Source organism: Periplaneta americana, chromosome 8, assembly GCF_040183065.1.
Source record: "Periplaneta americana isolate PAMFEO1 chromosome 8, P.americana_PAMFEO1_priV1, whole genome shotgun sequence".
Classification (NCBI taxonomy): Eukaryota; Metazoa; Arthropoda; class Insecta; order Blattodea; family Blattidae; genus Periplaneta; species Periplaneta americana.
Genome location: NC_091124.1, coordinates 68,708,299 through 68,731,110, shown reverse-complemented (window position 1 = coordinate 68,731,110; position 22,812 = coordinate 68,708,299). Strand labels below are relative to the sequence as shown.

Genomic DNA, 22,812 nt, shown 5'->3' with positions numbered 1-22,812 from the left:
GCTAGAATACTGAAGTTGGTATGAAACACACATATTGAGATAGAGCATTAAATGTATTTAAGTAATTGAATACGAGCTTAAAAACACAAAATATGCCAGTCTCAAGTAAGTATAATTGAGCAGGTGATTTGCAAGTGTCCTTATCCATCATAGATGATTTTCCACTGAACATGAAAATCTTGTAACACAAGAAATGTAAGTGTTCAATGAAAGGGACCTTCTTCTGGTATAAAATGACAACGAAATAAATTGTTTCCATATGTTTCATAAATATTCTCCTAAAAGTTACAAAGATTTCAAATAATATTTTGAAAAAAAAAAAAACAGTTCTGTAGAAACCAGGAAGAAAATAGTTTTGATAATAAACTCGTCGGATTAGAATAGTTTTGAAACTGAAAAATCAGTTTCAAATTATATTTACTAGTACGCTGTTCTTTAACTGGGTGTAATTTCATAATGAACTCATTAATTGCATTTCTCTTTGTCTCATATTTCAGAGAATCTATCACCATTCCTATTTTATTTCGGAGAAAGTCCAGTGCTTAAATTCTTTCTGCTTAAAGTTTGAACAAGATAGCTGGATATCCCCAAATTAGACAAGAAGATTTTGACACATAGGCACAGGTCCACACTACTATGCGTCCAAGTTAAATCTGCGTCCAGAGAGAATGTGAATCGCAGTCCCCTCTCACTCTGGCCTTTGTGACCTATGAGTAAATATTAAACTGATAAAGAGGTATTTATTGTTCGTGCCAGCGAGTTGTATGAAATAATGGTGAATACATATGTATAGGTGGTGCTGAAAGTATTGTACCCCTATAAATACTGTGAAAGTGTTAATACTATGCACCGTATTTCTTACACACATTATATATATATATATATATATATATATATATATATATATATTGCCTCACTCACTGCATTATCTCGTGTAACATGGCCTCACTCACAGACGAAACAGTAGGTTTGTAGTTTGTATACTAACAACTAGAGCAATTAGAGCTACTAGTGCTCGTCTCCTGCATTCACGGGAACGCAAATTTAACTTGGGGCGTAGTACCTGTATTGGTTCTTGTTTAGTTATGACGTTGGTAATACTTATTTGCTGTTGTTTTACGGAACTATTTGGTACTTTTGCTCGAGATGTTCTCTGTCGGACGCTCTGAGAAATGAATTTAAAAATACACTAATCTTGATCTAAGATGTTCGAATTTGCATAAAAATAGTGATAGAAGCCCCGAATATCCTGCATTCCTAGACTGTGATACTTGAATGTCTTTGTTTTGTGTCCGCGTTACGGCGTTCTCAGCAGTGATTTCGAATAATGATTCACTTCTGTACTGCTTGATAAAGATAACAATTCAATCACTGGCACTTGGGAAGGAAAAGGCCAGATTTGCACAGCGTTATATGAACAACACACAACAATTAGGCCTACAGGAAAGAGGTCTTTACAAAATTACTTACACGAAAAAGGGAAGTTCTGTTGTACACAGGGAGTTGGAAAGGGACATTTTTGCAGCAGTACTCATATTTTATAGCAAAGATAATATAGGAAACAGATTGTTTTAATACAAATTGTCACAGTTTCTAGATGCATGTGTACCAACACTAACCTAATCAGACGAAAACTATTTTTTTTTAATTTGTGCAAAAGGACAGTTTTGGAAATCACCTGATCAGTTGTAGCCTACACTGGACTGCAAAAGAAATGCAGAGTCGAAGTCGGTACTGATTTGAAATATTATCGTATTACGAGGACTTCGCTTAGGAAAAAACAGCAATAAATTTAGAGATACACAGAAGGGATTGCATATAAACTCTATTATTGCTCTGTTATCATTACATCATTCAGCCTGTTCCTATATGTCTTCAATAAACTATAAATATTTCAATTAGATTCAATTTTCAGGTCTGTATCTGTATTTATAGTAAAATTGATACGTTTTTATTAATACCACAGTCTAGTATATACAGTCACGAAGTTCAATACGTAGTAAATATGCATCCATAGATAGTTGCTAGCCACTAGGATCACTAATATCGCCTCATTACAGACAATGGGAAATAGTACCGGCACAGTCTATTGTTCCTAGCACCCTCACAACTCAAGCTTCGTGACTGTATATACTAGACTGTGTTAATTATGAACCGTAACTGGCCGTATATATCGATTGTGACAATGACAGCATCCATGGATAATAAGGAAGGCAGTGGAATACCAGTTAAACTACAGTTTCACTATTTTCGTGTAGTATTCTTATTAATGTTGTAAAATAAAAGCATATGAATAATTTAAAATCAATTAATTTAAATAATAACGTGAACATGTTATAAAAGTCGTATTTACATGTTTTTAAAAAAGCTAATCTCAGAAAAATAGTTTTCCTCCTCACCATTTTTGCTAAAGTTCTCGGAAAAGGATATAATTTCGTGTCGAGATTTGTTTTGCAACCCAGTGTACAAATTATTGTAAGAGAGCATAAGTGACGAACTTATTGATTAAACGAACAGATTTGGTGTCTGTAGGCTACATAAGTTGAGTGGTATCTATTTTTGGCACCAAAATAATTGCCACTTTACTGGTTTTATCTCGTCAGGGTGTATATGTGCTGTTTATAATTGCTACAAAATTACAGCATTACAAATTGCTCCAAATCGTATTTTCGATTTCCGAGGGATCATAAAACGTGCGTCAACAACATTCTTTAGTAGGCCTAATTCCTTCTCCTTTGTGTTGATAGAAAAACACAAATTAGCTTTTTTTTATTTAGACCTAATAAATGAATCTAAATGAAAATGTATTGGAAATTTTAAGGTTTAATCAAATTAAGTTTTATTGTTGTCGACATGCCTTTACTAATAAAATTATTACAAGCATCAGATTACAATCAATTTTATCTTTGCAGCTGCCAGCACTGCGTATATAAAGCATTATTGTAAATTCATTCTTAATGTTAGAATTGATTTTGTCTCGCTAAACCAAACATATATATTACATATATACATATTTACATTAAATACTATTCAACATTTCTTAAGTGTTTCATATATTATTCCACATTAGTAACTCACGTTTTAAACAATAGTCCGAATCCCGCTATGTTAATATTTGTATCTGTGGACGTAATTCCACACCGCTTCGCTAGATGTCAGGTCCGCGATATTTCGCACTCACACCAATGCTGCTAGTATACAACTGTCCGGTATTATTATATTAAGGTATTTATTTTAGGTCCTGATAACGGCAACACGCAGAACGACATGCAACTGTTTCCAGAGCCCGCTGTGTTTGTTGGAGGGAAATTATATTTTGTAAGGTGGGATATGTGTTATTAAGGATTCAATATATGCTGGAAAAGGCAAACCGACCTCACTTATGTTAATTTACTATTCCAGGGAACGCCTCAATAGTTAATTTTCTTCTAAACTATGAAATTTATTCCGTATTTTAGGTAAAACATCAGATATTTTCCTTTATCCATATTCTGTAAAAATGACGACTAACTTTCCCGGAAGAGGGTGGGGATATACCTTACCACTAATTGGAGAGAGAAATAAATCATAGTCAATGTCTTGTTATAGTGGATAATTTCTTTTCTCACACAAGAAAATATTTTGAATTAAACAACTATAAATTGTTATTGACAATATTTCTCCGAAAAGGGGAAAGCTCACTGACCTTTACCACCAATTATACAAGCAACAAACAAACTTATAGTCACAGTCCCTTCACAGTAGATAATATGTTTTCTTCACGAAGGAAAATATTTGAATTCGATAATTATGAATAATTGTAATTACAGGGCACGCAAAACAGGAGAGAGTGAACCACCTGATTACAAAACTGACTTACAGGAAAGATTTTGTAATCGACCTGTATAATTTATGTGCTGAGGGTTTCTCCCCAGCTTATCGCACGAAGCTGAAAGCGCAATCTGAGTGGAGACTTCTCCTAATGACCCGGGCTGCTCATACGTCACGCGCCGTTAAGAGTCGTGTCACTTGACAAATTAATCGTTCCAATTTGAAGCCGACGTTTCTGCACGTGCTTTGACGGCTCTGAGAGTCTCTCTCCGGTGAAAAACTTGACGACATATCCCTTCGGGCTGAATTGTAACACGAGACGTCACACAGACGTGATACCTCCACTCAGTCACGAGAAATGCAACAAGCTCTATTGGTGCGCTTAAAGGAACCACCAACGCAGAAGAAATGTTAATTTTATTTAGCGATTCTTTGAAAACTGCAGAGAATACAAACGTACAGCGCGAATGACAATTTGACAATTGTTTTTTTCTAACTTAAACGGTTTACTTCAAAAGTTGTCTACTAAGGAGCCTTAAGAAATGGGCATGGAAGAGAAAATGGGAAAGGAAGAGAAAATGAGAAAGGAAAAGAAAATGGGAAAGGAAAATAAAATGGGAACGGAAGAGAAAATGGAACGGAAGAGAAAATGGGAAAGACAGAGAAAATGGGAAAGAAAAAGAAAATGGGAAAGGAAGAGAATATGGGAAAGGAAGAAAATATGGGAAAGGACGAGGAAATGGGAAAGGAAGGGAAAATGGGAAATGAAGAAAAAATGGGAAAGGAAGAAAAAATTGGGAAAGAAGAGAAAATAGGAACGGACGAGAAAATGGAAACGGACGAGAAAATGGAAACGGACGAGAAAATGGAAACGGACGAGAAAATGGAAACGGACGAGAAAATGGAAACGGACGAGAAAATGGAAACGGACGAGAAAATGGGAGAGGAAGATAAAATGTGAAAGGAAAAGAAAACGGAGAAGGAAGAGAAATGGGAAAGGAAGAGAAAATAGGGAAAATGGAAAATGGGAAAGGAAGGAAGGAGAAAAGAAAATTGGGGAAGGAAGAGAAAAGGGGAAAGGAAGAGTAAATGAGGAAAACAAAACTGAACAGGAAAAGAAAATGAAAAGAAAAGGAAAATTGCCAAGGAAAGGAAAATGGTCAAGAAAAAGAAAATGTTGAAATAGAGGAAAAGAAGGACAAGAAGAAAATGTAAAGAAAAAGAAAACAGGAAAATGGTAAAGGAAAACTAGAGGAAGAATAGATCAATAAAAGCATAAATAGGAAGGAAGGTAAAAGAGAGAGAAGGGGGAGAAAGGAGGAATAAAACGTTTAAAGAGCATAAAAAATAATAACATTTTATGATCGATATAATTTTATTATTAGTTTGACTGTTTCACAATTTCATTATTCTGAATCTATTTTTTCTTACTGAATGCACTGAACCTTCACTTTCTCTACACCTTCTCGTATTCCTTTCTACAATCCCTTTTTCTTGTCTGTGTCACAATTTCCTTATCTTCCGAACGTTGTCCATGAAATTTTAGTTCTGTGATGTAAGAACATCTTGTCGTGACTCTTGAGTTGGAAGGAAGTTACAGAAGATAATCTTCGTCTTTTCTTTCGGCGTGAGCGTTGATAGTAAACAAACGTCACAGCGACCCTTCACCCAACGTAGCATGCAATGACCTTAATACTAGAAGGTAGGTTTTCTTTTATTTCTGTTCTGTCTCATGTATTGCAGACGTACGTCTGGTATATATTCAACAAGTTTGTCGCAAGCATAAACTTGTCAGAGATTTATGTCTCCTTCAAGAAGTTATATCTTGACCGGAGATGGTAAGTTGGAACATGAAAGGGGGAATGTTGAAATCCTGTGGGCTATATCTTCCCCATTTGCCGCAAAGTTTGCATGTTTGCATGTTTCAAACTTTCTCGCAAGAAATGTTTGAAGAGCAGATACACAAAAATGGGTCCATATATTAAAAATATTTTTGTCATGTGGGTTTTCGTATAACATAAGGTAAAATGTCTATATTTTTGGCTATTCAACCTATAATTGTTCGCTGGTTTTTCTCTATCTTATTTCGGCGCACATGAAAAGTTCAACAATTAGCCTACAATACACAGGCTTCCATTTCTCATTAAGTTTTGTTCTAATAACTTTATAATTTAAACAAATATAGTTTCTGATTAAGTAAATAGCCTAATAGAGAAACAACTGAAAGTAAAAAACTGGTTTTAAATCCCATGAGTGCGTGGCTACGTTTTTTAGATGGTTGCTTAACGACGCTATATCAACTACTAGGTTATTTATCGTCGATGGAATTGCTGATAGCGAGATGGTATTTACCGAGATGAGACCGAGGACTTTTTTAAGTCTCATTAGTTTGCAAACAAACATTTTACATTGTTCTTGTGACAACTCTTTATTAAGGTAAGTTTGTAGTAATAAACTGCTGTACGTAATTTTACAAGGAAAAAAGTTTCATACAAAAACTGTTGAAGATAAAACATACAATACGATACCAGTGTTCGAAAAGAAATAGTTATTCAGGCATATAGAGTGTGGTAGTAAGCTTTATTTTTTTTTTAAATGGCACCCTATCTTAAGAGTTACATATTCCAAATCGCCATTAAATCTTACGTATGAATGCGTAGAAATTTCAGTCACCCGTTTCGTGCCTTTTAACTATTTATTAAACTTGTTTCATGGATTTCAAACTTGGAGGTAGATAAGTATGTAAAATTATGTTCATTAAGGACCCGGGTTCGATCCCCGGCGCCGGAACGAATTTTTCTCCTCCAATATTAATTGTCAATATTACATATATTATTCTGTAGGACAAATTAATAAATCTATAATATTCTCATATCTGCAGTCATATGTCTGTACAGATTACTGTGCACTTAACTGAGGAATTCCGGCCAAACAAGTCACTCAGCTGAGTGCGCTCCTAATATAATGGCAGTTGACATTGGACATTATGTCAACATATATGCCTAACTTGGAGTCAGACCACAAAGGGAAACATTGAAGGAGGAGGGTTCGGTCCGGTGCTGTGGATTGAATTCGGCCTAGCTCAGTGGTCAGAGCGCTTGATACGTAGAACCAAGGACCCGGGTTCGATCCCCGGCTCCGGAGCGAATTTTTCTCCTCAAATATTAATTGTCAATATTATAGATATTATTCTGTAGGACAAATTAATAAATCTATAATATGTTCAGTAAGCCATAAAACTAAACAAAACATCACTGATCAAACTTTATAACAGATGGTCAATGTCAGAACTACTCACAGCCAAACAATATCCCAGTCTATCACGAAAACAATCCATTATCTTCCTCACAGTTACATGACTGATCTGTTCCATCTCATATCTAATTCTTCCTTTCAGGTCTTCAGTATTTCTTGGTTTATCCTGATACACTCTGGACTTCAAGTAATCAAAAATGAATAAATTCATACGTAAAATTTAATGGAGATTCGGAATATGTAAATCTTAAAATAGGGTGACATTAAAAAAATAAAGTTTACAGTCGCACCCTATATGCCTGAACAACTAACTTTTTTCGAAAATTGGTATCATATTGTATGGTTTATCTCTAACCGCTTTTGTACAGTCTATATATTTTCGTAAAATTAAAATTCAAGAAGTTATGAGTAATATTCAAAACTTAATAATATTATTTATGAATTTGTAAAGAATTAGTATGCTTCATTTAGATTTTGTGACGGAATAAAATAAGAAAATTGGAAATTGTATTTCTTTTTCAATAGTACGTAAAGTAAATAAAGTGTATATGCCAGTGATTACTGTCATAAAAACAGTGTTTATTAGTCTATTAATTCCATCTTAAATTAATAGAAAACCGAACACTTCCTTTAATAATTTATTATCATACAGTACATCTGGAAATTACGATGTTACTTAGTATTTATTTAATTTGTTAATGTATTTGGCTTCAAAAGATTAGTTTTGTAAAATTAAATTGGAAGTTATTAATGTTTATTTACTTTATTGCCGCTGTATGTGCTATATAATAGAATTTGTTTATCGTATGTTCATTAATTTAATTAGAAATAAATTAATGCAATGAATACAAGTTAAATTATTTTGGTGATCACAAAAAATGTTTATCTGATAATTCAATAGACATTTAGTGCTTTCTGTTTTAGACATTGTGTTGGACTTGAAAACTAATTTCATCTCAGTCAATTCTTTAATTATTTTAGGGCACTTAAGACGTGTTTATGTTCATTGCTGCTCTCACTGCATTAATTTTAGTACAAGTTGACAGAAGATTTAAACATCTTTCGCTGGTGCAAATTAATTTACGATTTCTGAAAATTCAATTTGCGTTTATTGGTTCTTGTTTCTACTAATGTGTTCAAATTGGAAGTGATACTTATCTCTGAAGTTTAATTATTTAAGGGTATTCATTTTAGTGAAAATCAATAAACAAATTAAGCTCATTCCTGACAATGAGACTAAATGTATTAACGTAGGAGAGAGTTGGGTAGTATCGGACATCGGGTAATATCGGACAGTGAGTTTCTTTCATCTACCACCAGATGATAGTACCTGAATGACATGGTTACGTTTCTCTGATATCGCATACAGAAATGTAACCGTGTTATTCAGGTACTACCATCTGGTGGTAGATGAAAGGAACGCACTGTCCGATATTACCCGATGTCCGATACTACCCAACTCTCCCCTATATTTACAGAAGAAACTGAATTGTGTCTACTAAATGAACAAAACGAGTCTAATAGCTCAAATCTAAAATGAAAAATCGGCCAGTTAGACACAAAGGACAGACGGCATTTAAAACATTTTAACTTTATTTATAGCCTATAGCAGTGATAGCCACGGCCCCCTAGGGTTCCGAACAGCAATTTAAGGAGGGGGACCGAAAAGGAAATTTAATAATAACAATAATAATAATAATAATAATAATAATAGACTAATAATAATAATAATAATAATAATAATAATAATAATAATAATAATAATAATAATGATGTTTTAAAAGTTGTTCTATAAACATCTCAACTTCTGACTATTTTGCGCTCAATAAAAACACAATTAAATTATTTTCTTTTTAAGTTGATACCAAATTTCACATTACTGTGTTCTACATTCTACCTTACATATCAGCCAGGAGGTATACTACAGTAATGTGAGGGAAAAGAGAAGCATTTTCATCAAAAAAATATTGAAAAATACTGGATTGTAGAATTGCTGAAAAATAAAGTATTTACACAAAAATTCGGAAAAAAAAAAAATCTCTTACGTCACATTATCTGGCATCACAGTTTCAGTTCCTCACAACCCCTCGTAATCAGCATCAATCGATTCTTTCCGTTCTTCGTCACAGAACTTCTTTATACTCATCTTCATCATATCATCATCTCGCCTATGGAAGTCTTTACCTAGTGAAGTCAGGGATTGCCGGACATTATTAGAATTTAAAACTAAATTACAAAGGGATGTTTTATTGCATGAACTCGGGTTTCAGTAAGTTGCTAGATATGATGCTTTGTGCCTCATTGTAATATATTTTTATAATTATTAAATTATGTTGTATATTATTAACTCTTTTTGTTGTCTTTGCTAGTATATAAGTAAGTTATAACAGTTCTGAGTAAGCTGTCGTTAATTTCTTCGTAGATTGTGTCACTTAAATTCTGTCATTATTGTTGTAGATTAAATGGTAACTTATTTTTTAGTTTTTATTTTTCTGTTTTACTTGTATTTGTAGTTCTGTTGGTGTGGAAGAAAAGGCCTATGGGCTTTAACTCAGTCGGAATAAAATAAATAAATACATAAGTAGATAAATAAATAAATACTAAATAAATCAATAAATAAATAATTTTTCTTCTACACTTTGCGCACAGGTTAAATAAATACAAAAACAGTATATTTTATGCACTCACAAAATTATATTTGAAATTCATAGGCACAGTCCTTTTATATAGGTACTTCAATGGATTAAACATTATGGCTATTTGCAAATTACGAACGGAGATCAACAGCTCTTCTTTCACAAAGCCACTACTTGACTCGAATCGGATTGAATGTAACTTACGCATGTCACACATTTTTTCAGAACGTCTTATACTTATGTCTTCCAGGCGTTATATAACTCAACCACTAAGATTTATATTATAACAGCCAACTGATTATAACACCTGCTGCGAACTTGCCATTAAAGGAATTGCTTTTGTAAAAAAAAAAAAAAAAAAAAAAAAAAAAAAAAAAAAAAAAAAAGTATTCATTCGTTTATACAAATACCTTTCCTTTTCAGAAACTTATCTCGCTCTTTTTTTGGTTTAGTTTTACAATAATGTAACACAGCCGGTATGCAAGCAAGTATGCATGTAGATTTTGTGTCAAATTATGCAAAAAAATATGTAATGTAGTGTATGTACGCAATATAACTTAACTTATGTGTTGTGTTCACGCATGTATGTCCGTGTGCATATGTCTAATTGCAGGCGCTTATATGTATGGTTTTTGTATGTGTATATGTGAAGCTTGGTAAAAGACCGAAAAATGCTATTGAATACTGGTGCTAATAATGATGAAAGGGTATTGAAAATCAATTTTAAAAACTCTATTGCTGAGAATTTAATAATGTATACATACACATTCTGTACAACCTGAAATAAGCAAACTGCGAGAGAAATCTAATTGTGGTTGAATTGATTGTGGAATGTCAGCCGGAAGGTCGTACATAGGCTTACAATTACCATATGAAGGGTTCAGAGCTATAATGGGCCAAGCGTCATTTATTAAAACCGCAGAAAGCAAGGGTTGAAGTTAAATGAATACCATAGTATAATGCAGATTGACATATCATTTAGTTTTAATGTGTATACTTTACATTACTTGCTATATGTTTTCATTGAATTATGGTAATAACTTAATTTTTAACTCTTGTTTTCTACGGTTTCAGTAAATCGCGCTTGGCCCTCTATGGTTCTGAACCCTTCATATGTAGATATTTATTTATTTATCTAAACGATAACAACGCCCTGTATTAACAGGCTGCCACAAAGACAGAGCATATTGTGCAATAGGCAGTTGAAAGTATAAATAATATACATGTGTTTAAGTTTAATGGAGTCACACAACAATGAAAAGAAATGATTGTATAAATAATTAGGTATTAATTAATTATTTGAAGATCACTGTTGACCGTAGAGATGGTTTCGGAGTATAAATATTGATCCTCTCAGAGCTGCAAGAACGATATCATCAATTGCCTTCCTTTGTAGGCCGAAACGTTGCCAAGTTTGGAAGAAGAAACCGGGAATAGTTCCGCGCGCTCCAACCATAAGGCCTATCAATGTATTCGTAAAAATATACTGCAGTCCTCCTATTTCTTATTGTCTTTGAAAGTACACAAGCATGTTATCAATAATCAACAGAAAGTTTTTCACTCCGTTCGCCATTTTATACTTATGCCCTTGTTCAAATTTCACATGACATTAAACAACATGAAATATTAGAAAGGCATGCACAGAATTCCCATGAACATAGGCTCTCAAGAAATCAGACATTCCTGGAAATAAGCAAAAATCAATTCCAGAATGCATTAATCGTGGTAATCTGAAAAGAAAAATCAGTTATCATTTGTCTGTATTCGGTGTCAATGTCTGGCTACAGCACAAAAGGTAGGTCTACAGTTACAGTTTAGAGTTATTCTTTTACATCTAAACATCGCTTCAAACTGTTCTGCACAATCTTGATAGTTACACGATATAAAGACATTAATAGTAGCACGAAATTATTTATTGGTTTTAAACAACATTAATGGTTTATTTATAGATTCTTCCTCAGGAACGTAACGTATAGGAGAGATTTTCTGGAACAGCGTATTTTCATAGGTACTAATAATTTATCTCGAGTGGGAACAAATAGTAGCCTACAGTAATACCACAGTCTAGTATATACAGTCACGAAGCTCAATACGTACTAAATATGCATCCATAGATAGTTGCTAACCACTAGGATCGCTACTGTCGCCTCATTACAGACAATGCGAAATAGTACCTGCACAGTCTATTGTTTCTAGTACCCTCATAAACTCAAGCTTCGTGACTGTATATAAAATACTAGACTGTGGTAATACGTTAATCTAGTCATGTACATTTAGGATTAGACCTGTTCCGCTTTCACATACACAAGATATTCCTCTATCTAGGAAATCGAATTTGACTGTGTTGCTGCCGGTTCGCCTGAAGCGAGGGGATTGGCTTGACTTGGCTTTTCAAGGATCCGTGCACAATGAACACTGCTGAGTCCTATACACAATGGTAGTGATATAAATGTACAGATTTAACAGCTTATTGCTCGGACAGATTATGTAACAAAAAAGTTCTAATACCATATTAGTCTCAAGAGAATACTTTTTTTCAGAAAAAAAATTCCCCTAAATGTTAACACTGTTTTATTCGATAAGTACTAACTTTATCATTCTGATTTTTACTCATTATTAGGGAAACTGGTAAGGAATAATTTATTCCTTTGAGATTTTAAAATAAAATGGACGGTTTTCTTGTAAATTAAATAAATAGAATAACACGTATCGTTATTTTCCGCCATTAGGAAATCTAGAAACTCTGCTGCGGTGACCAAGGAAAGGAACTCAGCTGTTCAGACCGAGTGCGCGCGCGCGCGCTTTGGTATGTGAGCCGGCGACGTGCTGTTGACAAACTACGCAGAATTTTGGTATAATTTTCTAATTAACCACGCACTTAATCACAAAACATACAGGGTGGTTCACGAGGATTGGACATAGATGGATGTTTCTTGTTCACTTTCTGTCCTGTGTCAGTCTCAGTGGAGGCCTCTTTGCTCTGCCGACTCCAGGCTATAGGAGGTACACGAGTGTATCGATGTCTAGTGTCTGTGTCTATAGAATTGCCTCTTCCTCTACGGGTAGGCCTATAGGTATGTAAAACCTATAACAGAGAAGGTTAAGGGGTTAGGTACAGCTTACAGAAGTAAAATTTTTGGAAATATTCAACATTTGTTTTCCCTCCATTACTGTATCTTGTACAATAATGAAAATTAATATGTGTAAAACACTGTCCTTCTGCTATATTTTTACGATTTATTTTATTTTTTTTCAAAATTCAAAATGGCGGCAGTTTACTGTGCAGCCATGAAGAGTTTCCCTTATAACTCATAAACTTGTTAACTTCATGTTCCCCTCTCTTTCATTTTATTGCTGAAACTCATGTTTACAATATCATGCTCTTTCAACCACATTCCTTAATAAATATTTTTTTTGTGTTAGAAGAAAATACTGATACTTGACCATTTTTTAAAAGAATTTATTTTTTATAAGAGCAATCTGTGAAAGGTAGAGAAATGATCTTGCATCATACTGTAGATATGACATGCATAAATACACACAAAAAATGTCATCACAGAATACTGGATAGTTTTTGAGTTATATGGGAAACGCTTCATCACTGCACAGTGGACTGAATTAAAAAAAAATGTAAATATTTTTTTTTTAAATCGTAAAAATACTTTTTTTTTTCGTATAGCACAAGGACAGTGTTTTACACATATTAATTTGCATTATTGTACGGGATACAGTAATAGAGGAAAAAATGTTGGATATTTACAAAATTTTACTGCTGTAAGCTGTACCTAACCCCTTAAAGGATCAATAAAAAAAAAACAGGAATATCCCGATAGAAACTGACAAAATACAGACTTCTTACACGCCAAATACCATTTGGTTTAGAGGGTGTTGAACCTGGTTCTCCGGAAAGAAATATGTTGGGTCTAGCCGTTAGACTAACGGTGCGCCGAAACGTTGTCTAAATCCAGAAACAGAAACGAAAAAAATGTGATGTATTACCCATAAGACATTTTGAAACCACGTTAAAGGACAGAAGACTGAGTGGATTGCAAAGCTGTAGAGTTCATTTACCAGAGCGCGCTGCAATTGTGATTGTCAATATATATCACGGGCTGACTCAATTAGGTCTGTGAAGTGGGAGTCCTTTTTCAGCCACCAATTACATCGAGTATAAAGAACCAGTTACCGGTTGTTTTCATGTTGGACGGAACCGCCTTACCGTTGGGGAGGTGGCATTTAGAGCAGTGCGCTAAAAAAAGCTGTTCATCCTCTAAATTGGAAACAACCAATAGGGAGATAACGATCAATTTGCCTTCAGCGCCCGAGGTAATGGACGCTGCTACTTCATTGTAGGCTACTTAATTGATTGGTGAGAACCGTTATATTTCGCAGTCTTGATTTTGTGCACTGATCGATTTTCTCCATATCTGATTAACTACAAGATTGTGCAGACGCTATTACGTGTCGGTGATACTTGTCTGGAAACATTCATAATTACAGTTAAAAATTCCATCAGTCTGGTTTCCTGAAATAAGAAAAAATTAATAGGTGGCCAGGCAATAACATTAGCAAATAATGATACAAACCACACAGTTCACTAGACAAAATACAATTCCTATCGGTTAGTACTAGAATATTTCAATATTCAGCAAAATAATTTCCTAATATATAACATTAAATTTGTAATTACAATGTACGACTTGTGACTTTTTGACAGAACAATTATATCTTATTTAAATACTGTAACCTACAACTACTGAATAATCAGAACAATAATTTACAATAATAATTTTATCTGCACTAATTTGAAATTTATACAGTTTATTTGTCTACTGTGATTATTTTATAAAATACTCACAGAATTAAGACCTACATCTTTCATACAAGATTAATTTATGACTTTCAAGTAGAAACAGCTCTTATCCATTATTCTTGTCTTACAGTTCTATTCTGACATTTAAAACTAATGAGCAATACAAGAAAGCATTTGATAATCCTAATACTGTTTATATCTTTAAATTCGAAAGAATAAATGGCAACTAATTAAGGCTTTAAATGCCTTTATATGCTTATTAATGTGCAAAATTAAAATTATTTTCAATACATGCTGAATTTGTTGTATTTTATATCGTTAAAATATTTAAAATTTTCATCACAATTCAAGACCAAATCTCTTAAATTATGTCTTATTTTCTCATAGTTCGAACATTGTACAACATACGAAGACATAAAAAGCTACCAATTGTATAAACATATAAGATAATTTAGTCCAAACATATGGATTCACAGCAGATAATGGTATAGACCCAGAAACAAAATTTGGACCGGCTCTGTACATCTAAAAAAAAAAAAAAAAAAAAAAAAAAAACATGCAAACTAAATTGTAACTAATTAATTTCCTTAAGATGGACTGCAAAACATAAAAAAAAAATACATTTTCACAGTTAAATGTTGTACAAATTTTACTCGCAAATGAAAACAGAGGAATATTCAATCATTCACCACAAATAAAAAAAATGTTCCCAGAAAAAAGTAATGATTACTCAAATATTACCAATGTTGTTTGCCAGGCCACCTTAGTTGATAAGAAGAGAGAACAGTTGGTTCCAGTTGAATTTTTAACCGACATTGTAATTGTACAATGTAGTCACTCATAACAAAACATGAAGAATTCACGGGATTACTAACAAACGTAGCGTGGATCTCACTAAGAAGCCGAGATAGTTTAGACGATGCAGTGGTTGCTTGGGATATGGAAGGGAACAGATTCAGATCTTAGTAAATTATATTTTTGGGCTTATTCATCTTTTCGTTATATGTTAAAGGGATAAAGTGGTCCAACCATTATGTTTGCCATTCATCGCAATTTTAATCACTGCAGTGTCGAAGCTTAAAATCTTCTATTATTATTATTATTATTATTATTATTATTATTATTATTATTATTATTATCACCGTCATCACTATGTCGCATATAGGCTATTGCTACCGCTTTAAACTAGCACTTTAGTCACAAGTTCTGTTTTGTGCTTTTTCCATACGGCTACGTAATCTTTCGTTTTGAAAATTCATTCGTGAACATATTTATGTGAAGAAGTATTCGACAAAAGACGTAATTTTTTAAGTAGGTGTAATAGGAATTAACTATAATGAGAACAAATTGTTGGAGACACAATTTTAAAGCCATTCATTTATCGTATTACGCCTATCGACGTAAGAAACAAAATATTGAAAAGTAAACCGTTAGGGTTAATTTTGAGTAAATCGCTATTGTGTGTTATTTCTTCAAATAAATATAATATGTATAACTACCGGAGGAACTAAGTAGTGTTAATTACGTAGACAATCGTATAAAATATTCCAATAGCTTAGAGGAAATCAGGAATGATGAAAACGAGTATTACCTTGAAATTACGAAAGAATATTCCCTATAGGCCTAGTGTGTCCGTACAGTCTTCGTGAGGTTTTGTAAAGGGACACGACAAAGATCTGAAACAGCTAACAGTCACCAAATGAAAGAGTAAAAAGTCTGTCTTATGGTAGCCATGGTTACATACCGATCGACTATTATTGTTACAAATGGACGTCAAGACGAAACGTGCAGTGCGTTTTATGGTGGTGGATGTGGGGAGACGTGGTCGTTGTGAGGAGATGGTAGTGATTGTAGTGATGGGAGAGATGGTGATGGGAGTATTAGTGATGGGAGTGGTGGTGATCAGAAATTAGGAAGTATTGATTTCGGTTATGGTCTCGATCTTTGATCGTGGTGGTGGTGGTGGTGGTGGTGGTGGTGGTGGTAGTGTTAGTTGTGGAGAGATAGTGGTGGTAGTATTGATTGTAGAAGTGGTAGTGATAGAAGTGAGGAAGGTGTTGGTATTGGTTGTGGGTGTGGAGGAGGTGGTCTTATGGGGTAGTGATAGTTGTGGAAGACGTGGTATTTCTAGTGTTACTTATGTGAGAGGTGGTGTTGGTAGCTTTGAGGAAGGTAGTAGTGGTTTGATCCTGATAGTGGTGGTGGTGGTGGTAATCCTGATAGTTGCGGTAATTATCGTCCTGACGGTTGGTAGTCTAGACCCACGTAGAACTTCAGTAAATAGGCTACACAGTAAAAATTTGTAGAGTTATTCTTTCATGTAATGGCTGTTTCACATACTGTATCAATTTCGTAACATTATACAGAATGTCCACATGAAACGTTTACAATTTCAGATGTAAATAACAAATTATTGAGACAAGATATCAGGATACAGCTTTCAGCATGTTAATCAGAAACTGTCAAAGTTTTTCATGGGAGTTTATTTGGGTTGTTGAAATGTGTTTTTTGGTTGCAGGTGTGAATTTTGGTGAAATATGAAATCTGAAAGTGAAGGAAATGTGGAAATCTCAAAAGATGGCACAATGTGTATCCTGGTTTATCGAGATACGATCAGATACACGGGTGCAACGTCACGTCCGAACCCAATATGGGAAAGAACCGTGATCATGGCCATCAATCCTGGAATGCCACCGACAATTTATGGAGACTGGGAGTGTGCTGCGGTAAAAGGGCAGTGGGCGGCGAAACCCAAGTGTGGAGGACATTGACGTTTGCAAAGTGCATTTGGTCGAAGCCCTAGTAAGTCCATTCACAGTGTCGTCAGGAATTGTCCACAAAGTCCTTCACAAGAATTTGAGGCTATTTGCGTACAAAGTTCAGCTAGTGCAAGCTCTTCAGCCAGATGACCGTCAACGCCACAAATGCGCAACGAACAAATGCACCTTGAACATGTTCAATGTCCTCCACACTTGTGCTTTGCTGCTCACTGTCCTGCCCTTTTACTGCAACATACTCCCAAATCTCCATAAATTTTCGGTGCCACTCTCGGATTATTGGCCGTAATGGAGGCTCTCTTCCACAATGGGTCCGGATGTGACGTTGCACCTGTGTATCTGATCGTGTCTCGATAAACCAGGATACACATTATGCCATCTCCTTCACTGTCAGATTTCAGATTTAACAAAACTCACCTGCAACCAAAAAACGCATTTCAAAAATCCAACAAAAGTTCTACAAAATTTTGACAGTTTCTGATTAACATGCAGAAAACCTCATACAGAAATCGTGTCTCAATAATTTGTTATTTACATCTGAAGTTGCAAAGGTTTCATGTGGACACCCTGTAAAACTAATCATTTATACTTCGTGTAATGAGAAAGTAGAGACTACTCCTAGTTTGGATATAATTCTATACAGTGTAAGTAATATATGGTATGTACCAGCTTATACCGTATTTGCTCGCGTAATTTGCGCACTTTTTAATCAACTTTGGCCACTGAAAAATTGGGGTGCGTAAAAGATGCGGATTTTTCAAATAAGAGGTCCTGTTCTGAGTTCTGAGCTGCACGATTGCCGAACTGTTCCGCGAAACTTATCACTTTCAATTTATATGACGCAGTGTAATTGTTATTTTTCTTTCCCATCTTGAAATACTGTATAAATACAAGTGCACATTAGAAGTGTTGAAAGTCAACTTAAATACAAGTATTTACGGTAGGGCTAATTTTCTATACCGGTAACTTGTTTCTACCAAGGACAAGTATTGTTAAAGTAGCGGGACTTTGGGGTTTCTTTCTGAAGCAGGTACTTCAGTTGCTGGTGAATGACCTACGATGGACTGTAGGGAAGGAAAATCCCTACTACACTGAAAAAAATATGTACGTAATCCCTACTACACTGAAAAAAATATGTACGTAAAATGTGTGCGCAAAATACACGGAGCAAAAATAAAGTTCAAAATAATCCCTTAAAAATTAGGGTGCGCAAAATATGCGGGGGCGAAAATTACGCGAGCAAATACGGTAGTTCTAAGTTGCTATTTTACTTACTCCTTTGTAACAAAACATTTGGTAGAGTGATTTAGCCCTCGCTGTAACCCACCCTTCACGCTCAGCATCCTTACTGGATAGTGCTATGGTAGGGAAATATATCTCTATTTTCCTGCCGATAACTCAACACTTGTTCACTGTATTTGTATTCAGAAAGGCCCCACTTGATCCACAGAGAGGGAGACATCTCTCCCATGCACGAGGACTTCACTACACTGCAACACCAAGTACCTGCCGGTGCACTATCTGTGTTTGTGTAGTACGACCAACAACACTCGAGCACGCCCGACCGTTATGATGATGATGATGTGCCACTGTTTACTTATTATACATTTGAGCTATCTCTGAGGTAATTGGACAACGAACTGAGGGGGCAGAGGGTGCTATGCTGCCCTGAGGGGCGTGCAGACAGCTGTCACATCAAGTGACGAGCACCACTAAATGATCATCAGCGACACATTTTATCCTTTCAGAACGTGATGATGTCACCATCACAATACATAGGCCTATTATACCCAGGTCTCCCTACCCTAAATGGAGAGGACACGTGAATCTCTTTCAAGTGAATACTCTTTTACGGCCACTTGTACAGATAGTTAATCTGAGGTGAGGCAATTGAATTAATCTTCAATGAAGTAGAGCTTATATTTTTTGTTGTACCTTTATAAGCAATAATTCTAGATTATTTTCATCTTGATCTGACAAGCAAACGTTCCGATAGGGGCAGATAAAAAAGTTCAATTTTTTTCTTCCACCATGTTAATAATGTCAAAAGAAGTGCTTATACGAATTTTGGCCACTCGACCGCAATTACGAGGGCCGTAAAAATAAATTCGCCAGAGATCGTTAACAGAAAAAAAAACGCAATTTCATTGGACAAATTTATTGAAACAGATACAGCAATTGTTGAGTTATTTTTCAACATATTTTCATCGGAATTGAGACATTTATCATATCATGGGATCGACAGAGAGAGGTGCAGACGCAGTCAAACGCTGGTTCCAAAATTTGTATAAGCACTTCTTTTGACATTATTAACATGGTGGAAGAAAAAAATTTCACTTTTTTATCTGCCCCCATCAGAACGTTTGTTTGTGAGATGAAATCTAATTGACGATTTTGTTTCACTTGAAGCTAGATGAACTTAGTTAAATAGAAACTAAATAATCCTTTATAAAAAATAAAAAAAGAGTAAATATTGTTTCTGCAGGTAAAATGGGGAGTGAAGTTTATTTTAATTATGTATAGAGAAAAGTCTGTATTAATACTTCACGTACAGTCCGTACACTTTATAGTTCCACGCTCGCATGTGTGCAGCTGCGCTGCGCACAGCCGCGTCCGCTCTACATCCGTGAGCACTATACAATATTTATGAGCATAATGGTATAATGCATTGCTGTATAATATTATATTGGCCTGAAGATTATGTTATTTCCAGATTTCACGTTTTTGGAACCGATAGCAAGCATGATAATCACCATGCCCACAAAGACAGTATTACTATGAAAAAAAAAAAAGAGAGAGAACTACCATTTCACGAATAGTAATCTAGTTCTAGACTCGATTTTCTGGGAGAGATGTCGAGATTTATTGTGCTTCCTTTGATAAAGGATGTGTTTCCTTAATTTGCTTTAAGGCGTTATCTAAGGTATTATTATTATTATTATTATTATTATTATTATTATTAGTATTATTATTATTAGGTTGTGTCCCTTTCTATGGAGAAGTCAGTGTAGTCAACTGAAGTGCTACTCGGTCGATATTGATCTGAATTCTTGCTCTAAATGTCCAAGGTTCGGTGCAACCAGTCCCATTTTTCGCGGATTTCGCAGTTTCTATAAGAAAATTTCAAGATATAACACCATTAGAAAGTAATTTCTTTCCAATCGTCAATCCAAAATCTCAAGAAACCAAGCGTTATGTAGGATGGAATAGAGGACAGAAGAAAGATAATTTTATACGGTAGGACATAATAAGAGTACTGTAGAACAAGCCAACAATGTAATGAGAAAATAATAACAGAAATGTTGAAACAAGGATAAGATAGGAAATGAGAGAAGCGAGTAAAATGTGTGGTAAAGATGTTTAAAATGTTATGTTTTATTTAACGACGCTCGCAACTGCAGAGGTTATATCAGCGTCGCCGGATGTGCCGGAATTTTGTCCCGAAGGAGTTCTTTTACACGCCAGTAAATCTACTGACGTGAGCCTGTCGCATTTAAGCACACTTAAATGCCCTCGACCTGGCCCGGGATCGAACCCGCAACCTTGGGCATAGAAGGCCAGCGCTATACCAACTCGCCAACCAGGTCGACTGTGTTAGAGATAGAGAGGACAGGAGAGGAAGGGAGATGACGTAACAGGAGAAAGGAAAGAGAAGATGACAGGAGAAGAAAAAGAAACATGATAGGAGAAGAAAGGAAGAGAACATGACGAGAGAAGGAAATAAAATATACTAGGAGAAAAGGAGAAGATACGGTAAGAGAAGCAAGGGAGAGGACATGGAAGAAGAAGGAAAGAGAAGACATGACAGGAGAAGGAAATAAGATGTGATAGAAGGAAGGAGAAGACATGACAGGAAAAGGAAAGACAATATGATAGGAGAAGGAAATAAGATACGATAGGAGAAGGAAGGAGAAAACATGACAGGAAAAGGGAAGAAGATATGATAGGAAAAGAAAATAAAATACGATAGGAGAAGGAAGGAGAAGACATGACAGGAAAAGGAAAGAAGATATGATAGGAGAAGAAAATAAGATATGAAAGGAGAAGGAAGGAGAAGATATGACAGGAAAAGGAAAGAAGATATGATAGGAGAAGGAAAAAAGATATGAAAGGAGAAGGAAGGAGAAGATATGACAGGAAAAGGAAAGAAGATATGATAGGAAAAGGAAATAAGATATGAAAGGAGAAGGAAGGAGAAGATATGACAGGAAAAGGAAAGAAGATATGATAGGAGAAGGAAAAAAGATATGAAAGGAGAAGGAAGGAGAAGATATGACAGGAAAAGGAAAGAAGATATGATAGGAAGAGGAAATAAGATATGAAAGGAGAAGGAAGAAGACATGACAGGAAAAGGAAAGAAGATATGATAGAAGGAAATAAGATATGAAAGGAGAAGGTAGAAGAAGACATGACAGGAAAAGGAAAGAATATATGATAGGAGAAGGAAATAAGATATGATAGGAGAAGGAAGGAGAAGACATGACAGGAAAAGGAAAGAAGATATGATAGGAGAAGGAAATAAGATATGAAAGGAGGAGGAAGGAGAAGACATGACAGGAAAAGGAAAGAATATATGATAGGAGAAGGAAATAAGATATGAAAGGAGAAGGAAGGAGAAGACATGACAGGAAAAGGACAGAAGATATGATAGGAGAAGGAACTAAGATATGAAAGGAGAAGACATGACAGGAAAAGGAAAGAAAATATGATAGGAGAAGGAAATAAGGTATGAAAGAAGAAGAAAAGAAAGTATGATAGGGAAAGGAATGGAGAAGACGTGACAAGAGAAGGGAAGAAAATATGATAGGGGAAGGAAGGAAAAGACAGTATGATATGAGAGGAAAGCTATGATAGGAAAGGAAAGATATCGGAGAAGGAAGGAAATGTGATATGGGAGGAAAGACATGGTAGAAGAAGGAAGGAGAAGATAGGCCAATGACAGGAAAATATTTATTTCTGGAGAATAGGAAAGGAAGTTTAACTGAAGTGGGAAGAAGATGTCAGGAAAGAAAGAGAGACAAGATATGATTTGGGAGGATATGACAGCAGAAAAGAGAAAAGTAGATGTGATAGAGAAAAGTACGGGATAGGACAGAGATGGAAAGGAGACGTTAGTATAAACATTAAGGGAAACGTGATAATAGGCAAGAGGATAGTAATGGGAGTACAGGAGAGCAGAGGAGAGGAAAGATGGGGACATGATAGTACAACAAAAGCAAACAGATAATATGATAATAGGTTAGAAAAGGAAAGAAGATAGCGGGGTAGTATAGAAGAGCAGAAGAGAGGATATGTAGGCCTACTCGTAAGCAAGAAGTTAATGTATAGTATATGGGAAGGAGTAGGGTAACATAAGAGAGTACAACAGTAGTGGTTGGGGCATAAACGGGAAGAATAAAAGCTTGTCGAGTTGAACACGCAGCCATTTGACGTAGATGGAAGCTGCTACGCCATGTTGCTCAGCCCACAGTGCGGTCTGGGATTCACGAATTACGGCAAAGTGACGTTTATACGACCGCTC

General features: G+C 35.1%; 1 protein-coding gene across 13 annotated transcripts in view; it reads right to left on the bottom strand.

Moving 5' to 3' along the window:
- Pkc53E (Protein C kinase 53E) overlaps positions 1-22,812 on the bottom strand; it is a 1,131,865-nt gene that overhangs the window by 440,860 nt on the left and 668,193 nt on the right. The gene's annotated exons all lie outside the window — the stretch shown is intronic.